Source organism: Myodes glareolus, chromosome 1, assembly GCF_982192425.1.
Source record: "Myodes glareolus chromosome 1, mMyoGla1.1, whole genome shotgun sequence".
In the NCBI taxonomy this organism is placed as follows: Eukaryota; Metazoa; Chordata; class Mammalia; order Rodentia; family Cricetidae; genus Myodes; species Myodes glareolus.
The window spans coordinates 95,721,177-95,748,279 of NC_142026.1; the positions used below are offsets into that span (position 1 = coordinate 95,721,177).

General features: G+C 39.8%; 1 long non-coding RNA gene across 1 annotated transcript; it reads right to left on the minus strand.

Moving 5' to 3' along the window:
- Positions 1 to 5,848: 5,848 nt before the first annotated feature.
- LOC146895873 (uncharacterized) lies at positions 5,849 to 9,277 on the minus strand. The gene is made up of 2 exons (XR_015002127.2): positions 8,407 to 9,277; positions 5,849 to 6,489 (listed from the first exon to the last, which is right to left on the minus strand). It is a non-coding gene; the product is annotated as an uncharacterized LOC146895873 (long non-coding RNA).
- Between the last annotated feature and the right edge of the window lie 17,826 nt (positions 9,278 to 27,103).

Below are 27,103 nucleotides of genomic sequence, written 5' to 3' on the forward strand. Positions count from 1 at the left end.
TCCTAGTCCCCTCAGTATTGTAGCAGGCTGTGGTTCAGAGTCTTCAGGACCTTTCTGATCCAATACAAGGCATAGGAGTAGCACAAATGAGCAGTATGCATCTGTTGAACCAAATTTGAAGCTGAAGCTGACACAGATCTCAAAATATAACTAAAAAGTTAATGAATTGTTTTGGCTTAGAGAGTGCAGTAACATCCTGGTTTTCTGGGTCAATGCATACCCAGTAGGGTCCTCATACAATGGTAGTGAATGATTAATTGGTGAAAGCCCATAGTCCGGCTATCTGATTATAATATAGGTATCAGGATCATGAGAGGAATTTTTATAATTATTAGTTAAAAAAATCAATTTTTAAGAACAGTTAAGCCCTTGGGCTGTAAAGTTCAAGCTAGACATGGGTATGTGAAACTTACCCCCTGCACTGGAGCATGAATTTCTGCCTGGAAGGAACCAACAGATGTTCTGGTGATGCGATGGGAGTGGGGGCTGCTGCAGGGGTCCTGGGGATCAGAATCTGGGAAGTGGGGCAGCTTGGCTGGCAGTCAGCTCACTCACCTGTTCTTCCATGTGGTGTGAGCCACATACCTGAGCCAATAAGGACTCCTCTTGGATTTCTTTAAGGGAGTTATTCATTTCCTCACATTATTTGTTTGTGTTTCCTGGATTTCTTTAATTCATTTCTTCCTTAAGGACCATTATCCTCTTTTGAATGGTTATTTCCTCCCTTGGTTTCTGTTTACTCTCTGGTCTTGAGCCTGAGTGGCCTGTGGTTCTAGTGACTGGTGGGTCCTCTGGTCCAGTAGGTTGCATCTCCTGGGGGATTGAATGGCCTTCATAACCTCTGGGGTCCTGAGCCTATGGGAACTGAAATAGCCTCTGGGAAAGAAGGGCCAGGATTCTGGGTACAGGTGTGGCTTTGGGTAGAGCAGAGAGTTTCTGCTAAGACATCGGCCATTATATGGAGAAAAGGGGAGGTGGGTAAAGAGGAAATCCTGAGCAGACTCTGAATAATAATTGGTGGTCTGTGAGTGGGATCTTTCCTGAGTTTGGGTACTAGCCTGGCTTGTAATAGAGAAGAGGGTCTGGAGAAACCAGTTCTTAAGGTAAAGAAGGCACAATTTTTTTGAGACAATTTTATTAAAATGAATTGATTATATATAAAAACAATGTACAGAATTATTTGCAACCAGCTTTCTGAGACAGTGTTATGTACTTGGGATTTGTAATTAATTCACAACACCTTCCAATCTGGTACTACATACTTTTCATACATATCCCCAACCAAATCCAATGGTTTGACTTGTGTTCTTTCCTGATTCCTTGTGCTAATCCCACTGAAGTAAAATAAAGACCATTGCCAAAATTCTCTAAATCAAATTATGCAAGCTTTATTTTCCATCAGACAGGACTGTCTCTGTAGTGCAAAGTGTGAAAACATAATATTGAACCTAGAAAAAGTAGGGTTTATGTAGTCCCCAAAACTGTAAGGTTAGTTGGTTTTCAAGACATAGGAACTTGGGAGACCATGTAAAATTTATTTGTCAGAAAATGTTTCCTAATCGATATAGGGGACAAGGAATAAGCTGTGAAATATATAATGATTGTAATGTAAATGATTGTCTACCTGAGAGATATCTGTAAAGAAATTAGTCAAGCATGCTGCTCATGAATATAATCCACGTACAGGCAAGAACATCCTTGCACATTGACTCTAGCCTGATCTACATGTTGAATTCTGGGCCAGTCTATACTGCATAGACCATATTTGCTTCACTCAAATCAGCTGTAAACCATATTAAGTGCTGTTTATTGACATGCAATTTAGTCAACCCTGTATTTTATGAATTTATTGGGAATAGAATTTAAAATAAAACTGAAGGGAAGTATATTAGCGCTAAGGTAATATCAGATCTGTTAACATTTTCTGGTCACTTTAATTTTCAAACAGCGAGTTCTCTGGCAGATCCAGTAGAGATATTTGGGTTCATGAAGGTTTGACAAGATCAAGTTTGTCTTGAGAGTGTTTCCATTAAAATTTTAGTTCAGTTATTATTTAGAGTTGGTTTGCATTTCTGATGTTAGGTAAACTATAAAGAGTTTCATAGGAGATCCTGCAGGTATATGTGAGTAACCTTTCAGATGGACAAGCTCTGGGGTTGCTTATTATATGTAGACACATTTTCTTGAGGGATGAAGTCCATCAGTACTGAGCAGTGCTGGAGCAGTGATGTCCTGCTGGGAACAGGAAAATCCTATTATAATGGTGGCATCTGAATCACCAGGGACAATACTTGGAGGTGCTGTTACTGTAGTTGATACAATTTGAGAGATAAATCTGTACTCCTTAAACTTTCACGTGTCCTTTTAAAAATTAGTTCATGTTTGGCTATTGCAAAACACCACAGACAATGGAATTGTACATGGTTTGACCAGAAAAACCTTTTCAAACTGAGAAGTTGGCTCAGTGTGCAAAGTGCATGTCTTGGCCTTGCAAGCGTGAAGACCTGAGGTGAGATCACTTAATCACTTGTAAGCCGGGTGTGGTAATGTGTGTCTGTAATCTTGAACTTCCTGTGATGAGGTGGTAGTCAGAGACAGGAACATCTGCAGATGCTCATGACTCAGCTGGAAGACACAGTTAGAAAATAAATGTATCTCAATCAGGATTGAAGGCAACTGTAGTCTGACAACTACACATACACTGGACTGCACTAACATATGAGCATGTATATGTACAAATATCTCACTCATACATACATGCACAGCATACACACATGCATAGTACACACACATGGATAGCACACATTCATGCATACCAGACAAACACACATGCATGCCACACATATACTCATGTAAACTGAATCAAAAAGAAATGATCCCTAAGGCTCAAAAGAGAAATAAAGTGAGTAAAAGGTAAATGCTAGTGATTCTGATGTGATTTTGTGTATTTTGTATATGTGTGGGTATAATATGAGGGTACCTATTAATACCTAAAAATAATATCTGTCAAGGAAAAGTTAAAAATACTTTAGGACAGATTTCCCATAGAGCATAGAATAAAGAGACTTGAAATATTTCCATCTATTGTTATTTAAAAAAGCTAAAGAAAATAACTATCCAACTGAAAAAGGACTCAGTAAAAATCAATAAAGCTGATTTTATGTTTTCTAAATTTATTACTAAGTAAAAGTAAAAATAAAACAAAACTTACATTGGTTCATTACCATACATGGAATATTATTTAAAAAGAGTCAATGGCTTGAATATGGATGGTATTACAGTAGATATTTATTACTTAAGCTTACCTCAGCATAGAAAACAAGAATGTTATCCATTTTTTACAGGTACCGTTTGGGTGTATCAGATACTCAGATTGATTTGCTTTGAAGGTATAGGACTGGAGACATCAAAACTGTCATCAAAACACAGTCCTTTGAGTACATGTTTTATAATTTAGACATCATTAAAATGCCATCACCTTGCATCTTCACGTCCCATCTCCATGTTGCTTAGTACCGCAATGTCTCAGGAAGTAAAAGGTATGTCACAGGACTTAGTCACATCTATACAGATAAAATACTTAAATATTAAATAGCAAAAGCATTTCAGTATTTGTGTTATGATGTACATCTACCTGGTTATTCTCGAGTATGTCTTCCACAAGCTTCCCTAGAACCCTCAACTGTGAATAGAACTGCAGAGCCACAGTGACCGGGGTAGTCAACTTACAGAGGAGGTAGATTATTTCTGAAGAAAGCAGAAAATCAATTATTTCTGAAACCAGCAAAGGACCAATTCTTATATTCCTCTAGTAACTTGACATCAGACTTAAATGTTTGTCAGTGTGCCAGTTATTGAATGGTGTTACACACTGGTTTTAATTTTCATATGTGTGCTCAATAATGATATTAAGCATGTTTGATACATATTGACATAATAATTTTGATTCTGTGAAAGGGATCAGTCATCAGTCAAGATTCACATCATTTAGTTTTAGTATAACTTTCCTATTGATTTGAAATCTGTTAGTGCTGAATATTTATCCTTGTGATCTTTCTCATCTTTTAGAACTTCATGTAATGTTGTAGTTAATTTGATTACTCACATTCTTAATTTTAGTATCTTCAAACATATTTAATTTTTAAATATAAATTCTATAAATTATTTTCATTACAGTTATTACTTCAAATTTTTTTATTTGAAATATATATTTTTCTGAATTTTTAAAATTTTTTTATTAAAAATTTCTACCTCTTCCCCTCCTCCCACTTCCCTCCCCTCCCCTTAAAAAAATTTATAAAACCCCAAAATCTCATTGTGGGCGCTGTAGTGGGACAATGAGTCACACAGTGTACCATTTTGCCCATATATCTTAACTTGCAAGTGTTTATTACTTTGAGTCATTGGTCTAGTTTGAGTTATTGCTACATTAACTATACTAGGCTCTCACTGGGTCTCCTCTTGGATATTAATGGGGGTTACTGAGAACCAGCCTCATCACTCCTACAGGGTTCAAGCAAAACTTGACTCAACGTATCTGAGGGTAAATAAAACAAATTAGTTCACTAAACCTTTTTTAAAATCACATCTCATTCATTCTTCCTACGCTCTCTCCAATGTTCTCTTGATGTTTCTCTTTCTATGTTTCTCCTTGATGTTTCTCACTGTTCCTCACTTTTCCTCTTTATTGTTCTCTGCTGTTCTTTCTCTGCTGCTTTTTTTCTACTCATGCCATATGGTTTTCAGTTTATATATCCACACAGACAGTTAACAAGAATGCATTTCACAGAATCACAAAAGCAAGTGAAGGAGGTGTCTTATGTCTTCGAAAGGATGTGACTGTGAAGCTTCTTGGAAGGTACTGGGAGGATTAGTTTAGAATCAATACAAAATTTCAAGAATTTTTCATGCACTGACTATATTTTTTTTTAGCATAACTAGTTAAGCTAAAATTTCTGTGCACTTCTATATCCTTCCCCAGAGTCTGGAAATACAACATTGTGACAACCAGAGTAACCTGCAGTCCTGGGAGGGAGTCATGAGTGTTTTATTTGCATTATCATCTTGCTATCTGAGTCAAAATGAATTTCGTTGGAGACTTAGTTTCCCACTTTAGTTTGGTACCTGCCAGTATGCCAGTTGAGAAGGAATTTCTTGCACTGGGGCTTGTGTAGTAACTCAAGCCTTTTCCCTCTGTCTCTGCTTGCTAGTTAGTTCCCGGCTGCTTAGCTCAGAAATAATCACATAGAAACTGTTGTAATTAAATCATTGCTTGGCCTATTACCTCTAACTTCTTATTGGCTAACTCTTACATATTCATTTACCCCATTTCTATTAATCTGTGTATTACCACGTGGCTGTAGCTTACTGACTAAAGTTCTGGTGTCTGTCTCCAGTGGGGCTACATAGCTTCTTTTTGCCTCTGCCTCCTTTCTCCCATCATTCAGTTTAGTTTTCTCCACCAATCTAAGTTTTCTCTGCTCTGCTATAGGCACAAAGTAGTTCTTTATTCACCAAAGGCATTCACAGCAATACAGAGGGGAATCCCACATCACCTCCCTTATTTTTGTCTAAATAAAAAAGAAAGCTTTATCTTTAATAATAAAATTACATAAAACAGGTATCAAGCAAAAATTATAGTTTCAATATTTATATATACTTTATCTTTTATAATTACTAAGGTAAACTATAACTATAATTATAAATTCTTAAACTCCATCAAAGACTCCATGTTGCCTGCACTTTTCTGTGAATTCCCACACCCGATTCAGGTACGCGCCTCCCGAACCAAGTCCACAAGAATGGATAAATATCCTAAGGGTTGTACAGACACACAGAGAGACCAGGCTCATTCACCAAAGGAGTAAATGGCAATTTTATTAAGCACAAGTCGGGCATATATACTATGGGGCAGAAGGACAACAGCCCCCTCCCATCCGGAACAGGGGAAGAAGAAGTCAGGGCTACAGCACCGGTGAATGGAGCCCCTGGAAGAACTAGTCAGACTAAATGACAGCCAATTAGCAAATTTTGTATTCCGGGGTCCGAGAAAAAGCAGCAAAATCTTTTCCTGTGACCAGCAGAGGTCAAAATCCACACCCAGTTTGTAAAGATTAACTACAGCATCCAATCGTGAATTTAGATTAATTTGAATGGCTATGGTATTTCTGTCTGACTGGCAGGGTTCCCGCAGCGCACACCCAACACTGCAATCAGGGTAGGGGAAGCAGCTGCCTCCCCTCAGGGGGTCAAGAAGCCTTGGCAAAAACAGGCAGATCGAGGCAGAGCAAGGATAGGAAGCTGGGAAAAGGGCAAAAGCAGGCGCTGGATCATCTCTCAGGAATCTGCCATCTCCACCGCCACGTCCGCAGGATCTCTTGATCTTGTCTCGTCCTCAGGTCTCTGAATAGAGGAATCCACAGTCCGCACCAGTCACTTGGGGACCCAGATGGAGTGATCTGCGTCCTGTGGAAACACACAAACCGCTCCCTTCCCCCAATTAATACATGAACTGGACCATGTTACATATTGGGAGTAACAAATACTCAGAAAAAAACTTAGTTCAGCCAGTATTGACATTAGCTGGTCTTGAACTTAGAGACCTGCAGATCTCTGCTCCAAAGAGCAAATTTTATTGGCCTGCACCATTGTAGCAGGTCTTTGAATTGGACTGAATGGCCAGCCCCAAAACATTCCCTGGAGTCAGCTCCACCTGGAACTTTTTCAGGGGCAGAAAATAATTATCTGATCCAGTACGTGAACATTCACACAACTGGATAGAATTATTAAAATTGTTATCTTTATGGGGGCACATTGCCTCCCGCCAAAATTAGAGAAATAATTAATAGGATCTGTAGAACTGAGAAGCTTTCGTATAGCACAGAACAGTCAACAAGACATACCTGGCTATAGATGGAAAATCTTTATCAATCATCAATCCATATAAAAAACATAAAGACTCCAGAAAATAGTCCTCTAGAGAATAATTAATTAAATAAAAATATATGTAATAAACCTAAACTGAAAACTCTCAAAGACAAACTTAAAAATGACTGAAAGACTTTTTAAAAATCCTCAAATATGACATCTTTAACCCTTGGTAAAATGTAAATCAAAATAACTTTTGAGATTTTATCTTATTTTAAATGACATGACCAAGATCAAATATTGCTCATAATTTATACTTAAGAGAAACTTCTCCACCATTGGTGGAAATGTAAATTGGCACAGTCTGGATTTTTAGAAAATTAGGCAACATACCATCTCAAAATTTAGCTATACCTCTTTTGCGCCTATATATAAAAGATGTTTAACCATGTCACAAGGACATGTGTTTAGCCATGTATATGGTAGGATTACTTTATCAATATAGAATCTGAAAACAACTCAAATGTATTTCTTTAACATGCCTGATAAATGAGATAGCCATAAATGTTATAAAATATTTTTGAATAACTCTAATTATATAAATTAAAAAACCTGTATAACAAGACTTTTAACCTTATAAGAAATTTAAGCCATTAGATAATGGAGAGATCTTATTTTTTATGAAGACAGTACCAAATAAGTCAAATCGACAATATTATTGAAAATAATCCATGAATTTAATGTAAATGTCCATCAAATTTATGATGAAAATTTAGACTTTGAATAAAATAATTATTACCCTTACGAGAAAATGTAAACTTAAAATCCTGTATAATTAAGGAACCCTTGAATCTATAATAATCTTTAACTTAAAACTGTCTAGATTTAAGTTTTAAATAAGCTGTTTTAAATCTGGCATAGTTGAGCTTATTGCTCTAAAAATATAATTTTGAGAAAACCGTTCTCCTGCTCCTTGCCTGGAGCCCTCTAAAAATGTATAAACAACCTTTCTTTAAAAGGGAAAATATTAGATTTAAAACCAGACAGCTGTGAGCTGCCATGTGGTTGCTGGGGATCGAACTTGCAACCCCAGGAAGAGCAGGCAGCATTCTTAACCTCTTTTGTTGCTTCCAAGGCCTGCTTAACCCGGACTTTCTCTGTAAGCAAAGCATCCCTGATCAGTCTCCAAAAGGAGAACGTGGCAATTGGCAGGACTTCAGGCCCCTCCTTTCTCAAAGTTTTTTGAAGATCCCTGCGAACCTGTTCCCACTCAGAAATATTGAGGGCTCCACTGGTGATGAACCAGGGACTCCACGTTTCTATAGTTTTAAGAAAATCTTCTAAAGTCTTAGTTTTTACAGCTGTTCCCTGCTCTTTCAACAACCTCTTTAACTGAAACTTTAGCTCTGATTTACCTGGGGTATTCCCTATTTCTTAATTATCTCTTAATTCTCTTAAGTATCTCTTATTTCTTAGTTATATCTTAATCCCCAATGCATCCTGGCCGGACAACAGGATGACCCGGTCCACAATCCTCACCTTTCCGATCTCCAATTACCAATTACTGCACCAGCACGGTCTGGAACCACGAGTCTCGGTGGAGGGTGTCCAGGTTGAATGAAATCCACAGAGCATGAGGTTGAGGTGAAACAGCAGCTTGGTTATTGTTCTGCTGGGGCTAGCTTTTATACCATGGCACCAAATGGGGAGGGGGCTGCGAAGGGACTGTCACGTGACCCAAGGAGGGACTCTCACCTGACCCCAGTAGGGGTCAAGGACTGATCACGTGCATTCAACCTTCACCTGTCCCCAGTAGGGACTGTCACCTGACCCCAGCAGGGATCAAGGAATAATCACGTGCACTCAAACTTCCTCATCCAACTCCAGGAGCAGAGGAAAGTTATGATTCTTTGCAGATCAGCACCTCAAATGGGGGAAGTACCTTCCCTTACATTCTTAACCTCTGTGCTATTTCTTTAGCTCTCTATTGAGATGGAAAATCCTTGAGCTAGCAGCCTTAGCATTGTTTGCCCCGCCCGTTGCCCCAGACTATTGGTCCGCCTTTGTTATCTAGGATATGGGCAACCTGCTGACACGGCTCTCCAGCTATGGCGGCTCTCTGAGGGAGCCCAAGTGCAGCAACTGCCTGCCAAAAAACTGCAGGCTCGTGGCCTCTGTCAGTTTAAAGGCATTTGTGTCTGGCCCGGCCTTAGTCACGGGCATGCACAGCCTTTGCTCTGTCGGCGCCGCTTCAGGCTTCACACAGCGCTACATACAGCCTCCTACGTAATCCGGCCCTCAGCCCACCTATGTTACTATGGTTTCCCTGGGAAGCTGCTGAGGTGGCAATTCCCGCTCAATCCCGTGGGGTCCACCCAGCCGCCCAACCTGCACCGTGCCCCGTGTTGCCCTGCGTCTCTTTCTCCTGCAGCCCCAGCCGGATCAACCGGGAGCCTGCGCGAACCTCAGGGCTCGGGAACAGGGAGGTTGCTCTCCCGGCTCGGCGCTGCAGGCGGAGGCCTGCCTCGGTCCTATTCTTGGAGCCCCAGCCTGCACTGTGAGATCGGGCATTGCCCTGCCGAGTAGGGGCGGGGACCCAAGTGCCCGATCGGCTGTCCTCCAGCTGAGGCTTTGCCTCTGCGCAACTTGGCGTGCCCGCCTGCTTGTGACAGGCACCTTTTGGTGCTGCGGTGCTCCGCACCTTGGCCGCCAGTTTCCTGGAACTCCTAGAGTTGCCAGCTGCGGTTGCGCAGCCCACCGGAGTCCCGTGTACGGACCCTGTATGATCTGTCGGCCTCCACGCAGGCGGATCGCATTCTGCCTAGCATGCAGCTCATTAGCCATGGGTAATACCCAGCTCCATCTACGGGCTCGGGGCTCAAGGTTGCTGTGCTCTCTGTTTTTGTCATAACTCTCTCTCTTTCTGGCTCTTTTGCCTTTTGTTACTCAAAAACTCTTAATACAACTGTTAGACATACTTTTCGAATATTCTCTCAGCCCGAGGCCCGCAGTTATCTGGCCATCGGCTATTACTAATGTGCCAACTTATGCTGGACCCTGTAGCCTTGGGAACGGATTCACGCTGGGAGCTAGCTGCACCCAGCCTGTTCTCTTTGGTAAGAGTTAAAGCCCCTTGCTAGTAAAGCCAGGGACTGAGTTCTAAAATAGTCTAAACGGTCTCCTGTGCTGTGTCACTTTAATCCTGTTGCCTAGTCGCTTTACGAAATCCAGCAGCTGAGCTGCCCACTGGCCTTTAGCTCCAGATCAGACCTTTTGGCACCCATTCTTCTAAACATCAAGCTTATTCACCCCCTTATCACACTTGCACAATTGCACACTATGAAACTGGCCAGTTTTCTCGTGGGGTGACCCCTACCGGTGGCTCTTACCTCCCAGGGTTCTCGTGGTGGGTCCACAGAAGGCAGAACACAGCTGTTCTTCTTCAAAATCCCAGCGGTGCCTCCAATTGTTGCGTGCACTTTTCTGTGAACTCCCACACCCGATTCAGGCCCTCACCTCCCGAACCGAGTCCACGAGAATGGATAAATATCCTAAGGGTTGAACACACACAGAGAGACCAGGCTCATTCACCAAAGGGGTAAATGGCCACTTTATTAAGCACAAGTCGGGCATATGTACTATGGGGCAGAAGGACAACAGCCCCCTCCCATCCAGAACAGGGGAAGAAGAAGTCAGGAGGCCTTGCCCAGGGTCAGAGAGCAGCTGATCAGGAAACCTTGCTTGAGGCAGGAACCTTGCTTGCAGGTGGAATTACCATAACAAAAGAGGGCCCAGTTCTCTCTAAGCTAAACCCTCAGGCTGCTACAGCAAGCAGAGAAACCAGGAAGTCAGAGGAAAAATGGCCCCTGCATAGCACCTCGAGCAAAGGGGAAAAAACCTGGGTACCAACAACTCCAGAAGGATATAATATTACCTAAGTGTACAGGAAGTGCATTGTTAGCAACTTTCAGAACTCTAGAAAAGACAGAGACATCCCTCTGCCTGTACAGTCATCCAAAGTTCTTTTGTACCATTGGGGAATTCATCTTCAGATTACATGCCCAAGTATCCGCCAGACTTTTCCACGAAGCAGGAAATTTTAAAGATAGTTCTGCCTATATTGGCAGTTTGTCAGTCACATTTTTCTGTGTCCTTCAGAATGTCTAGCAGACTCTTTCATGATGCAGGAACCGTGAAGGATGGTCACACCTTTAGGCAAGTTTAGCAGTCATTTCTCTGTGGGTTTTGCATGTCCAGTTTATGCAGCATACCATAAAACAATCCAGGCAAGAGCAGTTTCTTGCCAAAATGGCTATCAAACTCCATAAGAAGCCTCTTTGATGCCCATAGTCCTCTTAAAGTAACTTGTTGCTGCCAAGAGCAGATGTATCTCATTGTTGCTAAAAGTTCTAAATTCTTAAAATATTTTAAATGCCATATTCTGTAGTCTATGAAAGGTTTGAAGAATCCTATTTACCTGAAATACGTGTCTGTACATCCAGAAAACCTAACCAACATGACTACAAGCTTGACTATTATAGATGATTGTCTATATTTCTTAATTATACATTACATTTTTAATGAGCTACACAAACACCATACCTTAATCAAAAGCAGAAATTATATATGTGTATAGTAACAAAATTTGACCTTAAATTTGTATCAGTAAATGAAGATCCATGCCAATGAAAATCTCTATAGCATATCCCCTTTTATATATAAACAAACATTTATAAACAATATTTGGAAATATGGATGTAGTTCTCTCCAAATTGCTTTATGCTGTTTATTGGGCAAAGTAATTTTTGGAGGGGTGATCAAGGCAACCTTTCTGGGGGTTTTGGTTCATCAAACCACATTAGTCTGGAACTAATCCACAGGTTCTCATTTTCTGTGGAAGATGAGAACTTCCACAGTTGGAAAAGAAGAGCTTCTTTTCCAAAGCAACATATCCATAGACTCAAACTTTGAAGACAAAATACCTTTAAAGTATATATGTTGGTTTTTCACAGTCAAAAAACTCAAAGAAAACATGATAATATATATAATCCAGACTCTCTGTATATAGTCCATCTTTACATGGCTTATTTATTTTTACTCTAGTACTTTTATTATTTATTTTATTATCTTACTCCTTTAATCTATGACTACCTCTAATCCATCTCTTTAAAGCCTATGTTTTTTTTAAAATAAACCATTTACTTCTTTTTATAACTATACTCTTTTATTTTCTTCTCCCAAACCTTTGTATATTTATCCAATCCATTTAGAGGTCTATATCTGTCTGAATCTCTCTTTTTTTGTGTGTCTGTTATTATTTTTTGTCTAGGAGAGCTTCTTAAAATGCCAAATGCTTCTTGAAACCTTAAGTTGCATCATTGCTAGGACAAGCACTTATTGATTGCCCTGTTCAGTCCAGCATGGAGGAACTGTTTGCTGCCTCTGAGAGCCATGCTTACAGCCCCATTTTAGGCACACAGCCAGTCTATATTGCCATTAAGCAAGTTGTAAAACTCTGATCACAAACTCCATTTAAATGTTCCATAACCAGACCTCCTGAGAAAGAGTTCACACTGGCCTCAAGGCCCAGAAAGCAGGCATTCAAAACAACATTGTTTTCTGCTACCACTGAATTAGGAAAACCTCTCTTAAAGGAGCTGCTGTATGCCTCCCACTGGGAAAAAATGTGGCTAAACTGTGTTTTTCTGCATCTAGAATTCCTTTCCAATCCCTCTCAGGTTTTACATGGATTTATTCCAAAACGTTGGTGCACCAATTTGTTGTTAGGAGGCCATTCGTTAGTTCCTGGGTACTTAGTCCCAAAATAATCACACACAAAGTAGTTCTTCATTCAACAATGGTATTCAGAACATATGGAGGGAAATACCACATCACAGGTAGTCTCCTAAGCTATGATCTTATGTCAATGAAAACCAAGGTGAATGGTAAATGCAAAATATTAATAACATGTTAGGTTAGAACAATGGCCAGTAGATTACACCTTCCTGAGTCTGCTGCTAGAGAATTCACGGCCACCCAGACCTGTTTATCAGTAAGAACAGACATACTGTCTCTATGCTCTTGTGTCCTGCTTAGGGCTCCTTTCTTGTCAATGAGTCCTGTAAATTTGGATAATTGTGGGAGACTGGGTTTATGTATATTTGACTAGGAAAACAAAGGTTTGGCTGAGTAAATACTTTCACACCAGAGCCCCATAGTGTGAGAAAAGTTATACAGTTGCCTGTACAGGAAGAAGTTGTCTCAACTAATGATTTATACACTGTTGGGATATTTTGGAATGAATCTCATTAGGGAAATGGAGATGAGCCATGGCTTCACAAGATTTATACTAAATTGAATGACAATCCAAAAGGCAAATGTTTCCAAAGCTCTACAAATCAAGTTCTATGAGTCTGTCTAGTGGTCTCTCAGTTGTACTTTTGCTGTTTTGTCTCGTGGGCTCACATCAGGATATCCAATTGTCCTATGTCATAAGATCCTGCAGCTTTGGATCTGCAGGACCTGCCCATTCACATGCTCCAGCAGAAAATAGATGGGGTAAATGTTGGGGTGGGCCAAATAATAGCCCTCATTATGAGCCTGGGTGCTTACTGGTTTAGTCAGCTCCCCCTTCTTCCTCATCCTCACCAACTGCATGAGCTGTCCAGCACTGCTCTGGCTAGCTCACACTGTGCAGCAAGCCTCAAGGGGCAGGGCCATTTCTCTTGCTCTCACAACCTTGGTCCAGTTCTCCCACACTACAACACTAAGGTGAGCTTTACTGAGTTTCTCAGTTAAGGTGGAAGGATCACTTTCTTTAGTGCTGAAACTGGTGAGGGGCAGGGTGAGCTCATCTGCTCTTAAGGCCTCAAGGCCAGCTCTCCCACCTGCTATAGGCAGAAAGGTTGGGAGGAACTGTTTTAGTATGTATTTTGTCATTATTATTGTGGCTATTTTACTTTTGGAAGAACCCACTACCCATCTGCAAAATAAATGACACATGGAGGATTATTATTACTTATGAATGTATTGCCTTAGCTTAGCTTGTTTCCAGCCAGTTTGTCTTAACTTACATTATCCTGTCCACCTTTTACCTCTGGGCTTTTCTCGTTTCTACTTCTGTATCTCTTACAATTTTACTCTGTGGTTGGCTGTGTGGCTGTGTGGTTGATGCTTTGCACCCTCTCTCCTTTTCTTGCTCTTTCTCCTCTCCCAGATTTCCCCTTCTATTCATACTATCTGCCTACCAGCCCTGCCTATCCTTTCTCCTGCCATTGAAAGTTTTCTTTTGTTATCATATTACAGAAGTAATCATATTAATTTATTTTCTTCCTATTCCTGAGATAATACTCATTCACTAATTTGCTTATGTTGAGCCATCTTTACATTACAGGAAGTAATCGTCCATGTTCAAATCCCATGTTTGGTTGTAACTCACACCTTCTTTATAAGGTCAATAACTTCTCAACTCATAACTTTTTCAGGACCTCAGGGGCTCAGTGCTTAAAATCTGCAGTTTTCTGGAAAAAGAACTAAGTGAAGAAGATGTGGATGCTGTTGTAAAACAAACTACATTTCAGTACATGAAAACTGACCTACAAACAGATTATGATATTATTTTAAAAACTGATATTGGCGTGAGATACAATGAGGGCTCTTTCCTGCGCAAAGGTGAGACCCTGTGAAATTTTCACTTTTCTTGTTAGCATATCTATTGACTATCATTGTTCAGGCCTTGATTAGGCAGCAATGCTTTTGATGCATTGTGAATATAACTTCTCTGTCATTTCTAGGAGGCACAATATCACTCTTTGAATCCTTTTGCCTTCTCTTCCACAATGTCTCCTGAGTCTTATGTGTAGCGGTTGTAGCGTAGGTCTATTCTTTGGAGCTGCGCTCCACAGGAGTCATTGATTGCTTCATGATAGACTGTTAGGGTTTTCTATGGTAGTCTCTGTTATTAGGAGAAAGTTCTTAGATGAAAAGTGAGAACAATACTTATTTGTGGTATAAGAATATGATTTAGAATGCAGTTAGGAAGTATTCTCAGCTATTAAACCGATGGTGGTAGCTTCTCTTCTAAAACCCATGGTTTTGCTGGGAATGGTGGGGCTTACTTCTATTCCCAGTCCTATGGATGCAGAGGGAGACAAACTTTTGAGATCGAGACCTGCCTGGTGTACAAATCAGATTCCAGAACAAAATTGACTATACAGAGGAATTTTGTCTTAATCCCTCCCAAAATGATAATAAAGAGCAAAATAAAATCCATGTCACTGCAAGCCCCAGGCAGTTAGTTGATGGTTGCCAGAAAAGCAGAACTGATTCAATATATGTAAACATTAATGTAATAACTTATTTACGTGGATTTAGAGACAAAACTCTTGATGCTTCCAATAGGATAACAAAATTTAACATACTTTTAAGATAAAAGTCCTAGATAGAGTAGAACAGTGTGGAATATTTCTCAATATAGTAAAGACTACATATGTTAAACCAAGAGCTAACAAATTGAAAAAACTCTAGGCTATCCCATTAAAGCCAGGAATGAGACAGGGCTGTCTACTATCTGCATTGTTTTTTTTAACATAGTGTCTGAAAGACTAGGTAAAGCAATAAGGAAAACAAGAGCAGGAAATTCAATAGATACAGATGGAAAAAGCAGAAGCCATATTATCCCTATTTGATTATGATATATTATACATATCAGAACCCCCCAAAATTCTACCAGAAAGCCTTAGAAATAACAATTTTATCAGAGTTCCAGAGTATAAACAATTTTACAAAAATCAGTAGCATTTCAATTCATTAACAGCAAACAGGCTGGGAAACAGTTGATGGACACAATCCTATTGACAGGAGCATAAAAAGCAATAAAATATCTTGGAACATACCTAATCAAGAAGGTGAAAGACCTTTGCAATGAAGAGTTTAAATTTGTGAAGAGTTTGAGGAAGACATCAGAAAATGGAAAGACCTCCCATGTTGATAGATTGGTATGTTTAATATAGATAGAGAAATGACTATCTTACCAGAAGCAATTTGTAAATCCAATTAAACCACAATCAAAATGCCCATAACATATTTCTCAGAAATATAAAAAAGGCCATCCTAAAATTCATATATAAATAGTAAATACTCTAGATAGCCAAAAATATCATGGTCAAAAGAATAATAGTACATGAATTTTTATTTTATATTTGAAAATACTTTATAGAGCTATTATAATAAAAACAGAATGACATTAGCACAAGATAGGTATATAGACCAATGGGATAAAATAGAAGACTCAAACACATATTGTATTTTATTGATTAATATGATTGTTTCATATGATACTTGGAATAAAGTAAAATATACTTTAAAAATTTCCCATGCATTCATATTTGCTAAGCATTTGCTTCTTGCTAAATATTTGTTATGACTGGTTGGTTGGTACATGGTACACTGAACTCAGAGTGTATTTATTGTATTATTGCATATGTTTCTTTCACTGATCATCCTTCTATAAAGAGGAAGTATCAAATTCAACAAAGAACTAACAGTTATTTTGCATGGGTCCAAGAAAAATTCATGTACATGTTTGCTGTCCATGTGCTTCTCCCATTAGGTACCACTGGAGACTGGAAACATCATTTGACAGTGAAGCAGAATGAAAAATTTGACATGATATTTGAGAAGAACATGAAAAACTTTCCTCTGAAGTTTATCTGGAATATAAATGAAGAATAGAATTCTAATGTTAGTACAAAACAAACATATAAATCCATTCATTAGAAGGCATATTATAGTATCAATATTAATAGGCTTTTGTATTTTAGTCATTAAATACCAAGCTTTATTAAGGAAGAAAATGAGTAAACTATCCCTTGATTAATTAAAATGAGGTCAATAAATGATTTCAAACTTAAAAATTAACCTAGTTTGGATCTCAGTTAGCATTGTCACTGTGCATTAAAAGCACAAATCATGGTGCTTTGTAATGGACAAAAATTTCTGCACAGAGTACTTTGTACTGCACATTTTTCTTTATCATCTACAACTAAATTTTGGATTATGAAACGTTAAACATTCATTCATCCAATGAAACTTCAGGTTTTGCTGAGTCAGGAAGGTGGGAGGAATAGAATTTTTAATTAGGAAAAAGTTACCAAGCATTGAAGAAAATCTGAACCAACAATTAATCACTAGAAAAGGGGGATGAAGATGTCCTTACCTATTTAATAAAGTCAAACTGGTCTTATACTTGCATGCAATGCATTGTTACTATTATTTATAACATATGTCAACAATGCACTTAGAATTTTTTATTCTCTTACATATAATGAATTAAAATGGTTAATTAATTTTTTAATTTTAATTTTATTTTTAAAATAAATCTTTTTAAATTTACATACCAATCCCAGTTTTTTTTCTTCCACCTCTCCTCCTGCTCTCTCCACTTTACCCCCATCCAACTCCCGATCCTTTCCTCAGAGAGGGTGAGGCCGTCCCATGGGAGTCAATAGAGTATGTCACATCAGTGGATGCTGGAACAAGGCCAGCTTCCCTATTTCTAGACTGAACAAAATAACCCCCCATAGATAATGGGCTCCATAAAGCCAGTTCATAAAGTGGAAATATATACTGGGTTTATGGCCAGTGGCCCCACAAAATGCCCAAGTCATATAACTGTCACCCACATGGAAGGGGAATAGTTTAATTTTATGCAGGTTTCCCAGCTGAAAGTTCAAGATCAGTGAGCTTTTACTAACTCAAATCAGTTATTTCCGTGGGTTTGCCCATCATGGTCTTGATCCATCTGTGCATATTATCACTCCTCCCTCTCTACTATTGGACTCAGAATCTCAGTCCGTTGCTCAGTGGTGGATCTTTACCTCTTCCTCCACCAGTTACTGGATATATGTCCTATGATGACAATTAAGGTAGTCATCAATCTACGTGCAGGGACAAAATAGTTTTTAAGACAGTGACTAAATGCATTTGTGTGTGTGTGTGTGTGTGTGTGTGTGTGTGTGTGTGTGTGTGTGTGTGAATTTATTCAGTTTTAGACAACAACAACAGAATCACACCTGAGAATTGATAACTCCATAGTTACTCCATACTTGAAGATGAATACCTGAGCAGCCTGTGTAGTCTCACAATGGCTTCTCAGGTACCAGATATGGGGGCTCTACAACTGTTAGCTTTTCAGTCCTCAAGGCTGGGTGCCTCAGCAGTCCCAGTCAGGCAATAGAAGCTTGGATGTTCCCTGGAGAGCTTCTGGTTCCTAGTCTACTTTCAAAGAAAGCTTGCAAACATTGGTTCTGATATCTGAGACAAAATCAACAGCAGCATTAATTGGACAAATTACCTGGTTGGCAAGAGGAAAGATTTTTCCCATCTCCCCTTCCCCTCAACCCACCCCAAATCCCCTGCTCCAAACTTTTGCCTGGCGAACTTGTCTACCTCCATTGTCTAGGAGGATAATGATATGTATTTCTTTGGGTTCGCCTTCTTATTTAGCTTCTCTAGGATCATGAACTATAGGCTCAATATCCTTTGTTTATGGCTAGAATCCACTTTTGAGTGAGTACATACCATATTCCATATTCCTGTTTTTGGGTCTGGGTTACCTGACTCAGGAGAGTGTTTTCTATTTCCATCCATTTGCATGCAAAATTCAAGATGACATTGTTTTATTACTACTGAGTAGAACTCTAAAGTGTATATGTTCCACACCTTCTTTATCCATTCTTCTATTGAGGGTCACCTAGGTTGTTTCCTATTACAAATGGTGCTACTATGAACATAGTTGAACAAATGCTTTTGTAGTATGATTGGGCATCTCTTGGGTATATTCCAAAGAGTGGAATTGCTGGATCCTGATGTACGTTGACTCCCAGTTTCCTGAGAAACCTCCACACTGATTTCCAAAATGGTTGCAAAAGTTGCATCCCACCAACAATGGATGAGTGTTCCCCTTACTCCACAACCTCTCCAGCATAGGCTATTATTGGTGTTTTTGAGTTTAGTCATTCTGAGAGGTGTAAGATGGTATCTCAAAGTTATTTTGATTTGCATTTCCCTGATCGCTAAGCAGGTTGAGCATGACCTCAAGTGCCTTTTGGTCATTTGAACTTCATCTGTTGAGAATTCTTTGTTTAGATCAGTATCCCATTTTTTAAGTGGGTTAATAAGAGTTTTAATGTCTAGTTTCTTGAGTTCTTTATATATTTTGAAGATCAGGCCCTTGTCTGATTTGGGGTTGGTGAAGATCTTCTCCCATTCAGTAGGTTGCCTTTTTGTCTTAATACTGTGTCCTTTGCTTTACAGTAGGTTGCCTTTTTGTCTTAATGACAGTGTCCTTTGCATTGCAGAAGCTTCTCAGTTTCAGGAGGTCCCATTTATTCATTGTTAATCTAATTATCTGTGCTACTGGGGTTCTACGTAGGAAATGGTCTTCTTTGCCCACGCGTTACAGACTACTTCCCACTTTCTCTTCTATCAGGTTCAGTGTGGTCAGATTTATATTGAGGTCTTTAATCCATTTGCACTTGAGTTTTGTGCATGGTGATAGATATGGCAGTCTATGTTCTATGTGTATAGCAGAGTATCATTGGAAATCATTTCATCGACGTCTGGTTCTATTCCAGTTATCTGTGCTACCTAGCCTCTAGTTACTTGTCCTCTAGCACTGTCAGCCATGGGCTCCCTCTCCTGGACTGGCTGTCATGCTGGACCAGTACCTGGTTGCCACTCCCATGCCTTGTGCTCCACCTTCACCACAGCACATCTTGCAGGCAAGACAAATTGTGGGTTAAGGGCTTTATGGCTAGATTGTTGGCCCAATCCCTCTACTAGAAGCCTTGCTTGGTTACAGCAGATGGCCAGTCCAGACTCTGTGTTGGCAATTACTAGATCCCTTCACTATGGTCATTTTCTTGACGTTTCCATTTCACTAGTTTTCTAGCTTTGCCTCCAGAGTGACCTCCAGTTCCATTCATGTCTCCCAGTACTTTCTCCCTCATGGCCCCCAGCCTGATCCCTCCTAGTCCTATCCCCATCAGGCCCCAGTCCACCAGAAGAATCTGTTCTTGTTCCCCTTCACAGTGATATTCCTGTGCCCTCCTTCCCACTTGAGCACTCCTTGTTACTGAGTCTCTCTGGATGTGTGAATGGCAGCATGACTGTTTTTTACTTTATAGCTAATATCCCCTTATAAGTAAGTGCACACCATGTTTGTCTTTCTGAGTCTGGGTTACCTCACTCAGAATGATTTTTTTATCATTCTTCCATTCATTTGGCTGAAAATTTCATGGTCTTATTTATTTGAACGCTGAGCATTACTCCACTTTCTATTTATGATAATTTCTTATCCTTTGTTTGGTTAGGGTCATTTCCAATTTCTGACTGTTATGACTAAATCTTCAACGAATATAATTGGGCAGGTATTCTTGGAATAGGATGTTCTTTGGGTATATGCCCAGGACTGTTTTTGAAGTAGATCTATTCCCACTTTTTTTTGTGAAATAATCATTACTGATTTCCATGGTAGTTGTTCAAGTTTTTGCTCCCACTAATGATAGAGAAGTGTTCCCCTTTCTCTACACCCTTGCCAGCATGAGCTGTCACTGGTGCTTTTGATCTTAGACATTCTGACAGGTGTAGTATAGAATCTTAAGAGTTCTTTTGATTTGTATTTCTTTGATGGTTAATGATGGTGAACATTTCTCATCCTTTTATTTCTTTCCCAATGTTTTCCTTTACAACATCTCTTTTCCTATCTCTTTTTTTTCTTTTCCCTTTTACACTTTCTAATGCCAAGATGTCTATGCAAGAAAAGAATTACCGCACAGACATATTTTACAAAACATTTGAAGTCTTTCCATAATGAGAAAACACATTATGGTCACAAGTTTTTCTTAGAAGCCCACAAGCAGTTCAATGTCTTTCTTCATTCCAAATCAATCAGTCTTTTATAGTTGATTAACAAATCTTGGGTCTCGCTTTTGTTCTAAGTTATATAATTCCATCAATGTCCTTCAAGTGTCCTTGGCAAAGGGCTGCTAATGATCTTCTCCCATAGCATTGGATGCCCTTGGTTGATATCTGGCAACCCTTACCTGAATTGTCCCAAGCCTCTCTTTCATGAATTGTACAAACCTATTTAAAATGCAAGGGCCTAAAGTCAGCAGTAAGATCAATATGAAGAGGGGCCCCAATTAAAAATTAAAGGACTCAGCCAAGCCAAGATTCAAGCCATCCCTGATTTGCCTCTCATTCTCTCTTAAGCTTTGCTAGTTCTTCTCTCATCTTGGCCATATTGTCTTTTACCGCCCTCGAATTATCTATATAGAAGCAACATTCTTCTCCTAATGCAACACAAAGTCCTCCTTGCTGGAGAAAAATTATGTCTAAGCCTCTTCTATTTTGTAACATGACTTCTGCAAATATGTTAGATATTCCTGTAAGCGAGAGATGAAATTTTCTATTTATTTATTTATTTTAAAAGAAGAAAACAAACTTTCTTTTATTCATTATACATACCAATCCAAGTTCTTACTCTCTTCCCTTCTCCCATTCCCTCCACATACTCACTCCATCCCAACCCCATCCACTCCTCTGTAACGGTAAGGCACATGGCTTTGGGGAAGGTTCAACGCCCTTTCCACCACATCTAGGCTGAGCAAGGTATCCCTCCAATGAGAATAGTTTCCTAAAAATTTAATACAAGCAGTAGTGATAAATCCTGGTGCCACTGCCAGTGGCCCCTCAGTCTTCCCAGCCATGCAACTGTCAATCACATTCAGAGGGACTAGTTTGGTCCTATACTTCTTCCTTCCCAGTCCAGTTAGGGTTGGTGAGCTCCCATTAGCTCATGTAGACTGTTTCAGTGTGTGTACCCATCATGGTCTTGACTTCTTTGGTCATATTCCCATCTTTCACACTCTTTAACTGAAGTTTGGGAGCTCAGTCGAGTGAACTGATGCATGTCTCTGTCTCTGTTTTCATCAGTTGCTGGATTAAGGTTCTATGTTGACATTTAAGTTACTCATCTGTTAGCCTCCGCACTTTCTGTGGATACCCAGGCCTAATCCAGGAGCGCGCTTTCCTGAACCAGGGCCACGAGAATGGACACTGTCCTAAGGGTTTAAATAGACAAACACAAGAGACCTGCTCGCTTGCCAGAGAGTAAAAAAGCCCTTTATTAAACTCAAGTCGGGTATTTATACCAGGAGGCAAGAGGGTTCTAAAGGGCATGGCCCCCTCCCATCAGGAGCAGTAGAATAGATTGATACATTCCCAGCGCCTCAGGCAGAATCAGCTAACGGGAGGGGGTGGGGGAGGCAGGTAGGGCCCACAGCTGCAACCTTGTTTACAGGTGGAATTACCATAACAAAGACAGCCAAGTTCTTCCTAAGCTACCCTCAAGCCAGTGCTAGTGCAGAATCTCCAGGGGCCAGAGGTCAAACAGCCCTGCGAAATGCCAAGGAAGAAAAGGGAAAAAGACCTGGGTACCTACACTCATCAGCCTGACTACAGGGCAAGGCCAGTCTGAGTATCCTCTCCTCTATTGCTTAGGGTTTTAGCTGGGATCATCCTTGCAGATTCCTGGAGATTTCTCTAGTGCCAAGTTTCTTGCTCACTCCATAATGGCTCCCTCAATCAAAATATTTCTTTCTTTGCTCTCAAGAGATAGAATTTTCTAATCTCTCTATATCTATGACTATAACAGTGCACACACTGAAATCATGGTGATTCTTGTTAACTGGTGAGGCTATCCCCATTCCCAGTCCACCTAGATTAGCTCGCTGGAAATACTCTGCATAAGAGTAGACGTAAGTTTTCTTCTAACTTGCCCGAAGACTGGGCTTTATAGTCTATTTAAGAGTTCCTGATTTGAGTTATAAACCAGCCTGAGGAACAGTTGTGCCAAAACACAAATGCTTTGATGTCATTAAGGACATTTTTAAGTTCAGATGGTGCTAATCCAAAAGAGTATGCCAACTCTGTATCATTAGGAGGAATTAGATATCCTTAGGAGGTTAGAGAGACTAAAGTTTGATTGTATAGTACTTTTGTGTCATTTGGCATGACACCTATACAAAAGCCCTTGACCTGTTACTTTTTGAAGGGTAAAACTGGCATTAAATTGCCAGCTATGTTGGTCATGCTTAGTCTCCAAGGTGAAAATTTCCATAATAGCAATACCCTCATAATAAAGGGGTGCAGTGTCATAACAAAGCCAACAAGAGGCTGTTAAACTGGGCTCAGTAGATTTTGAAGTCAGAAATGATCTTTACACCAACTAGGAGAAGCAGGTCCATCTCAACTAGGCTCATGTTGGGGTGATAGTGTGGTTAGCTGCCATTAACACAAATGATGACAGTAATAACAATATCAGATGAGGAACAGAAGGGTAGAGCAAGAAAGAGAAAGAATACATTATGGTGAGAGATACTGAGGTCAAGATCTGGGGAGTTACTCTCATGGTGCTGCCAGCTGAGAGGGTGACTGTTGTCATTGGGGTGTTATGGTAGGCTTGGAGATTATGGGCTTAGGTTTTGGGAACTGAGAAATGGGGGCAAGCTTGGGCTTTGGCCTGGACTTAACTTGATTAGGTCCTTTCACTATTTCAGTGGTAGGATAGGCAACAAGCAATTTTATGGTGATTATAGCTTCTGGATCAGGTGGCCATCCAAACTATTGAAGCTTATCATAGTGCCTGATTCCCCAAGTCTACCCTTTGATCCATCAAACTTGTTTTGCTGCCCTATCTTGGCAAAGGTTATATTTATGAGGTTACATCAATGCTCCTGGAAGCCCTCTACTTGCAATTGATTAAAGCTGGTGAGCTATCTCTCTATTACATGTTGGTGGGGGTGGGTGAGGTACTTTAGGGAGATGTAATCTGTCTGAAGTGGAGGGTACCACCATAAGTACCTAGTAGCTATTCAAGATGAACTGACACAGTAGGAGTCATCCCATTCCACACATTTTAGCTTGTCTTTCCAAATTCTGATGGTGCTTTGTTGTGGGCATGTATAAAACATGTGGTTCTCTGGGCTGCAATTCTGTAGAAGTGTGGGGCAAATGAGGACTTACGTCCAAGTGATAGGGGGGATAGACCTGGTAGAGAATACCAGTTATATTGGGGTACCAAGTGCCAAATGGGGCCGCCTTAGATACCTCAGTTATGACATTCTTAACATGAATATATCCCTGGGTAGTTCTTATGAGTTTTCAAATCAAATTGGGGGGGGGGGCTTGTGGATTTCCCGAGGGATTATCTCATAATCCCAGTACATACAGTCAGCAAAATAATTGTCACAGCTTGGAATGTTGAATTTGCAGCTTTGAACAGGTTGCTGTGTCCTTAGTGACTCCCATCCTTCTCCCTCATAGTTTTGTTTGAATGAAGAGGAGTCAGCAGGTCTGGCATGGGTATAGTGAATCCAATATGTTATACCATCAACCTTGATGATGAAGGGTCCCTCCTCCTGGGTTCTAGTGTTCCCTGTCAATGTCTCTTCATAGACCCAGTTCCCTGACTGAACCCTATGAAGTTCAGGGAGAACACCAGTCTCATAAAAGGCCTAAGCTTTGGCCGTACATGTTTGTATCACCATTGGACTCTCTGTATAGTCAATAGAGTCAAGGATGTCTTGGTTATCCAACTCTGCTAAGACTTCTGTTGGCAGGATGGAACTGATAGGGGGTGGGATACCAAAGGGTGTCAGTCCCATTTAGTAAGAAAAGTTTCTAACCCTTAACAAGGCAAAGGGAGGAGGGTTACTCAGCCTGCCAGTCTTCAGGGCTAATCCAGCAAAGGTCTCTTCTAGAGTTCTACTTATGTAGTCTACCTGTCCTGCACTCAGATGTCTATACACACAATGTGATTTCCAATCACTTTCCAGGACAGTGGCTAAACTCTGACTCACCTGGAGCACAAAATATGGTCTGCTGTCTGACCCTATCTTAGTAGGTCAGGATGTCTTCTAGGAGCTTCTTTGCCATTACCTGTGCTGTTTCATGTTTGACAGGGAATGCTTACGTCCAACCCAAGAAGGCATCTATAGACACTAACAAATATTTATACCTATACATGCAAGATTTGACTTCAGTGAAACCTACCTCCCAATACACACCAGGCTTCTTTCTTCTGAGTCAGGCCCCAGGGCTTTTAGAATTTGCAACAGCATTGAATAGTTGTCAGACTTTGCAATTAGAAATATGTTCATGATTTTCTGCTCTCCATCTCTGATTTTAACGTTAGAGTTCCTCAATAAGTCTTGTGTTCTCTGAATCCTCATATGAGCAGAGTGATGGCTCTTTTGGAGCAGCTTCTGCTCCAATTGCAATATGTAACATGATTTTACAACCAGCTGAACGCCACTCTCTTTCTAGACATTGTGTCAAAGGGAGAGACTATCCAAGTCAGTTCTTCCTGGGTGTATTTGGGAACCTCAAGTAAGGCTGGGAACCCTGGATCTACCAGGATTGTAGCCAGGACTGGGTCAGTCTGCACTGCTACTTCCCAGGTAGTCTTAACTGCCAATTTGTTGCCTCTGGGAATAGGTCCATTGCCCTTGTGGTGTCCTGGACAATGTATGAAGGCCATTTTATTAGGCTTCCATAAGACTTTGAGAAGACCTAGAATCTCCTCCTTACTTTTGATAGTCTTCTCCTCTACAGTTAACAGTTCTCTCTCTTTATATATTGTCCCATGTACATGTGCAGTGGCAAATGTATAGTGGCTGTCAGTGTAGATGTTGATTTTTCTCCCCTGTCCACTTGCAGGGCCTTTGTAAAGACTACCAGCTCTGTCCATTGTGTAGAGATGCCAGTTGGCATTGGTTAAGCCCAGAGCACCTCCTCTGATGTGTTCACTGCATCCCCTGCATACCTCTGTGAAGAAAGACACTTTAAAGAAATCTCACACTAACTCAGAATTGAGGAATAGATGGTTATTTATTGAGAGGTAGACTCACAAATCAGAATCCTCTGCTGGAATGGAAAACAGAAAACTGAATCCCATGGACAGAAAAGAGGCCAGATGCATGTTCTACATTGGCATAAATAATATGACAGGTCATGCCGCAGTGGGTAGGTAACCACTGACTGTAAGACTTCCTACAGCACTTCCTCCTTTCGTTTAAATAAGAGAGTTCTAAGTCTAATGCAAAATTATATACAATAAGAACAAATATATTCCATAATTATCCTATCATAACTAGTCTAAGTCTTGTATAATAAGTAACTTGGCCAAGTCATGAGAGGAAAGTAACTACAATTATTTAATTCAACCCCATTGAAGATCCAAGAAGGGAAATAATATTACTTGAGTCAGCAGTAAGTACAATCAAGCAACTTCCAAAATATGCAACAAATGACAGAGACAACTGGCTACCTGGGTAATCACCCAAAGTCTCATTTGCAACATTGAAGCAACCAACTTTGGCTAAAGCTTATCATAACTGACAGACCATTTTCAGAGGCAGGAAATATTTCAAATCCATTTTACCATCTCTTGGCAAAATTTGGCAGTCCTGCTTATCAATTTCTGGATACCATGTATCTTGTCAGTAGTTGAGGCATGGGTAGTTATTTGCTCAAAGGTAAGTTTTGTCAAGAAGAAAACAAGCTCCAAGTGAAGTACTTTCAATAGTCAACATTCTCTCGGGAATAGATCAGTGCTGCCAGTAGCAATCGTGTCTCATCACAACAAAACTCTAAGTTATTTAAATGCCATATTCTATAGCTCTTTGAAGTGGTTGAGGATTTCCTATGTATGCAGAATACAATCTCTATGTATCTAAAGAACCTGATTAGTCTAACTATAAGTAAGACAAACATAGATGATTATTGATCTATAATTCTTAATACCTATATAACATAAAGACTAAGACTTCATATTAGAATATTATACAATAAACAACTGTGCAACAAATGAGGACAATGACCTCAAAAGGTAGACAATGTATAAGTATCTTGATCAGGGGTAGAAATGTACATTGTAATATGATAAATATATATCAATATATAAAAATGTTTTAAGCAGAGGTAGAAGCATGAATGCACACAATATTCAATATAATATAACTTTGTATCAATATATAAGAATCTATATCAATGTAATTGCCTATAAATAATAACTTACAAGTATTCACTTATTACTCACCATTATTATTAGTGTGAGTAAGCTAATATCACCCTAATCTATTATCCCATCCAATTTTTCCTTTTTTTAAAA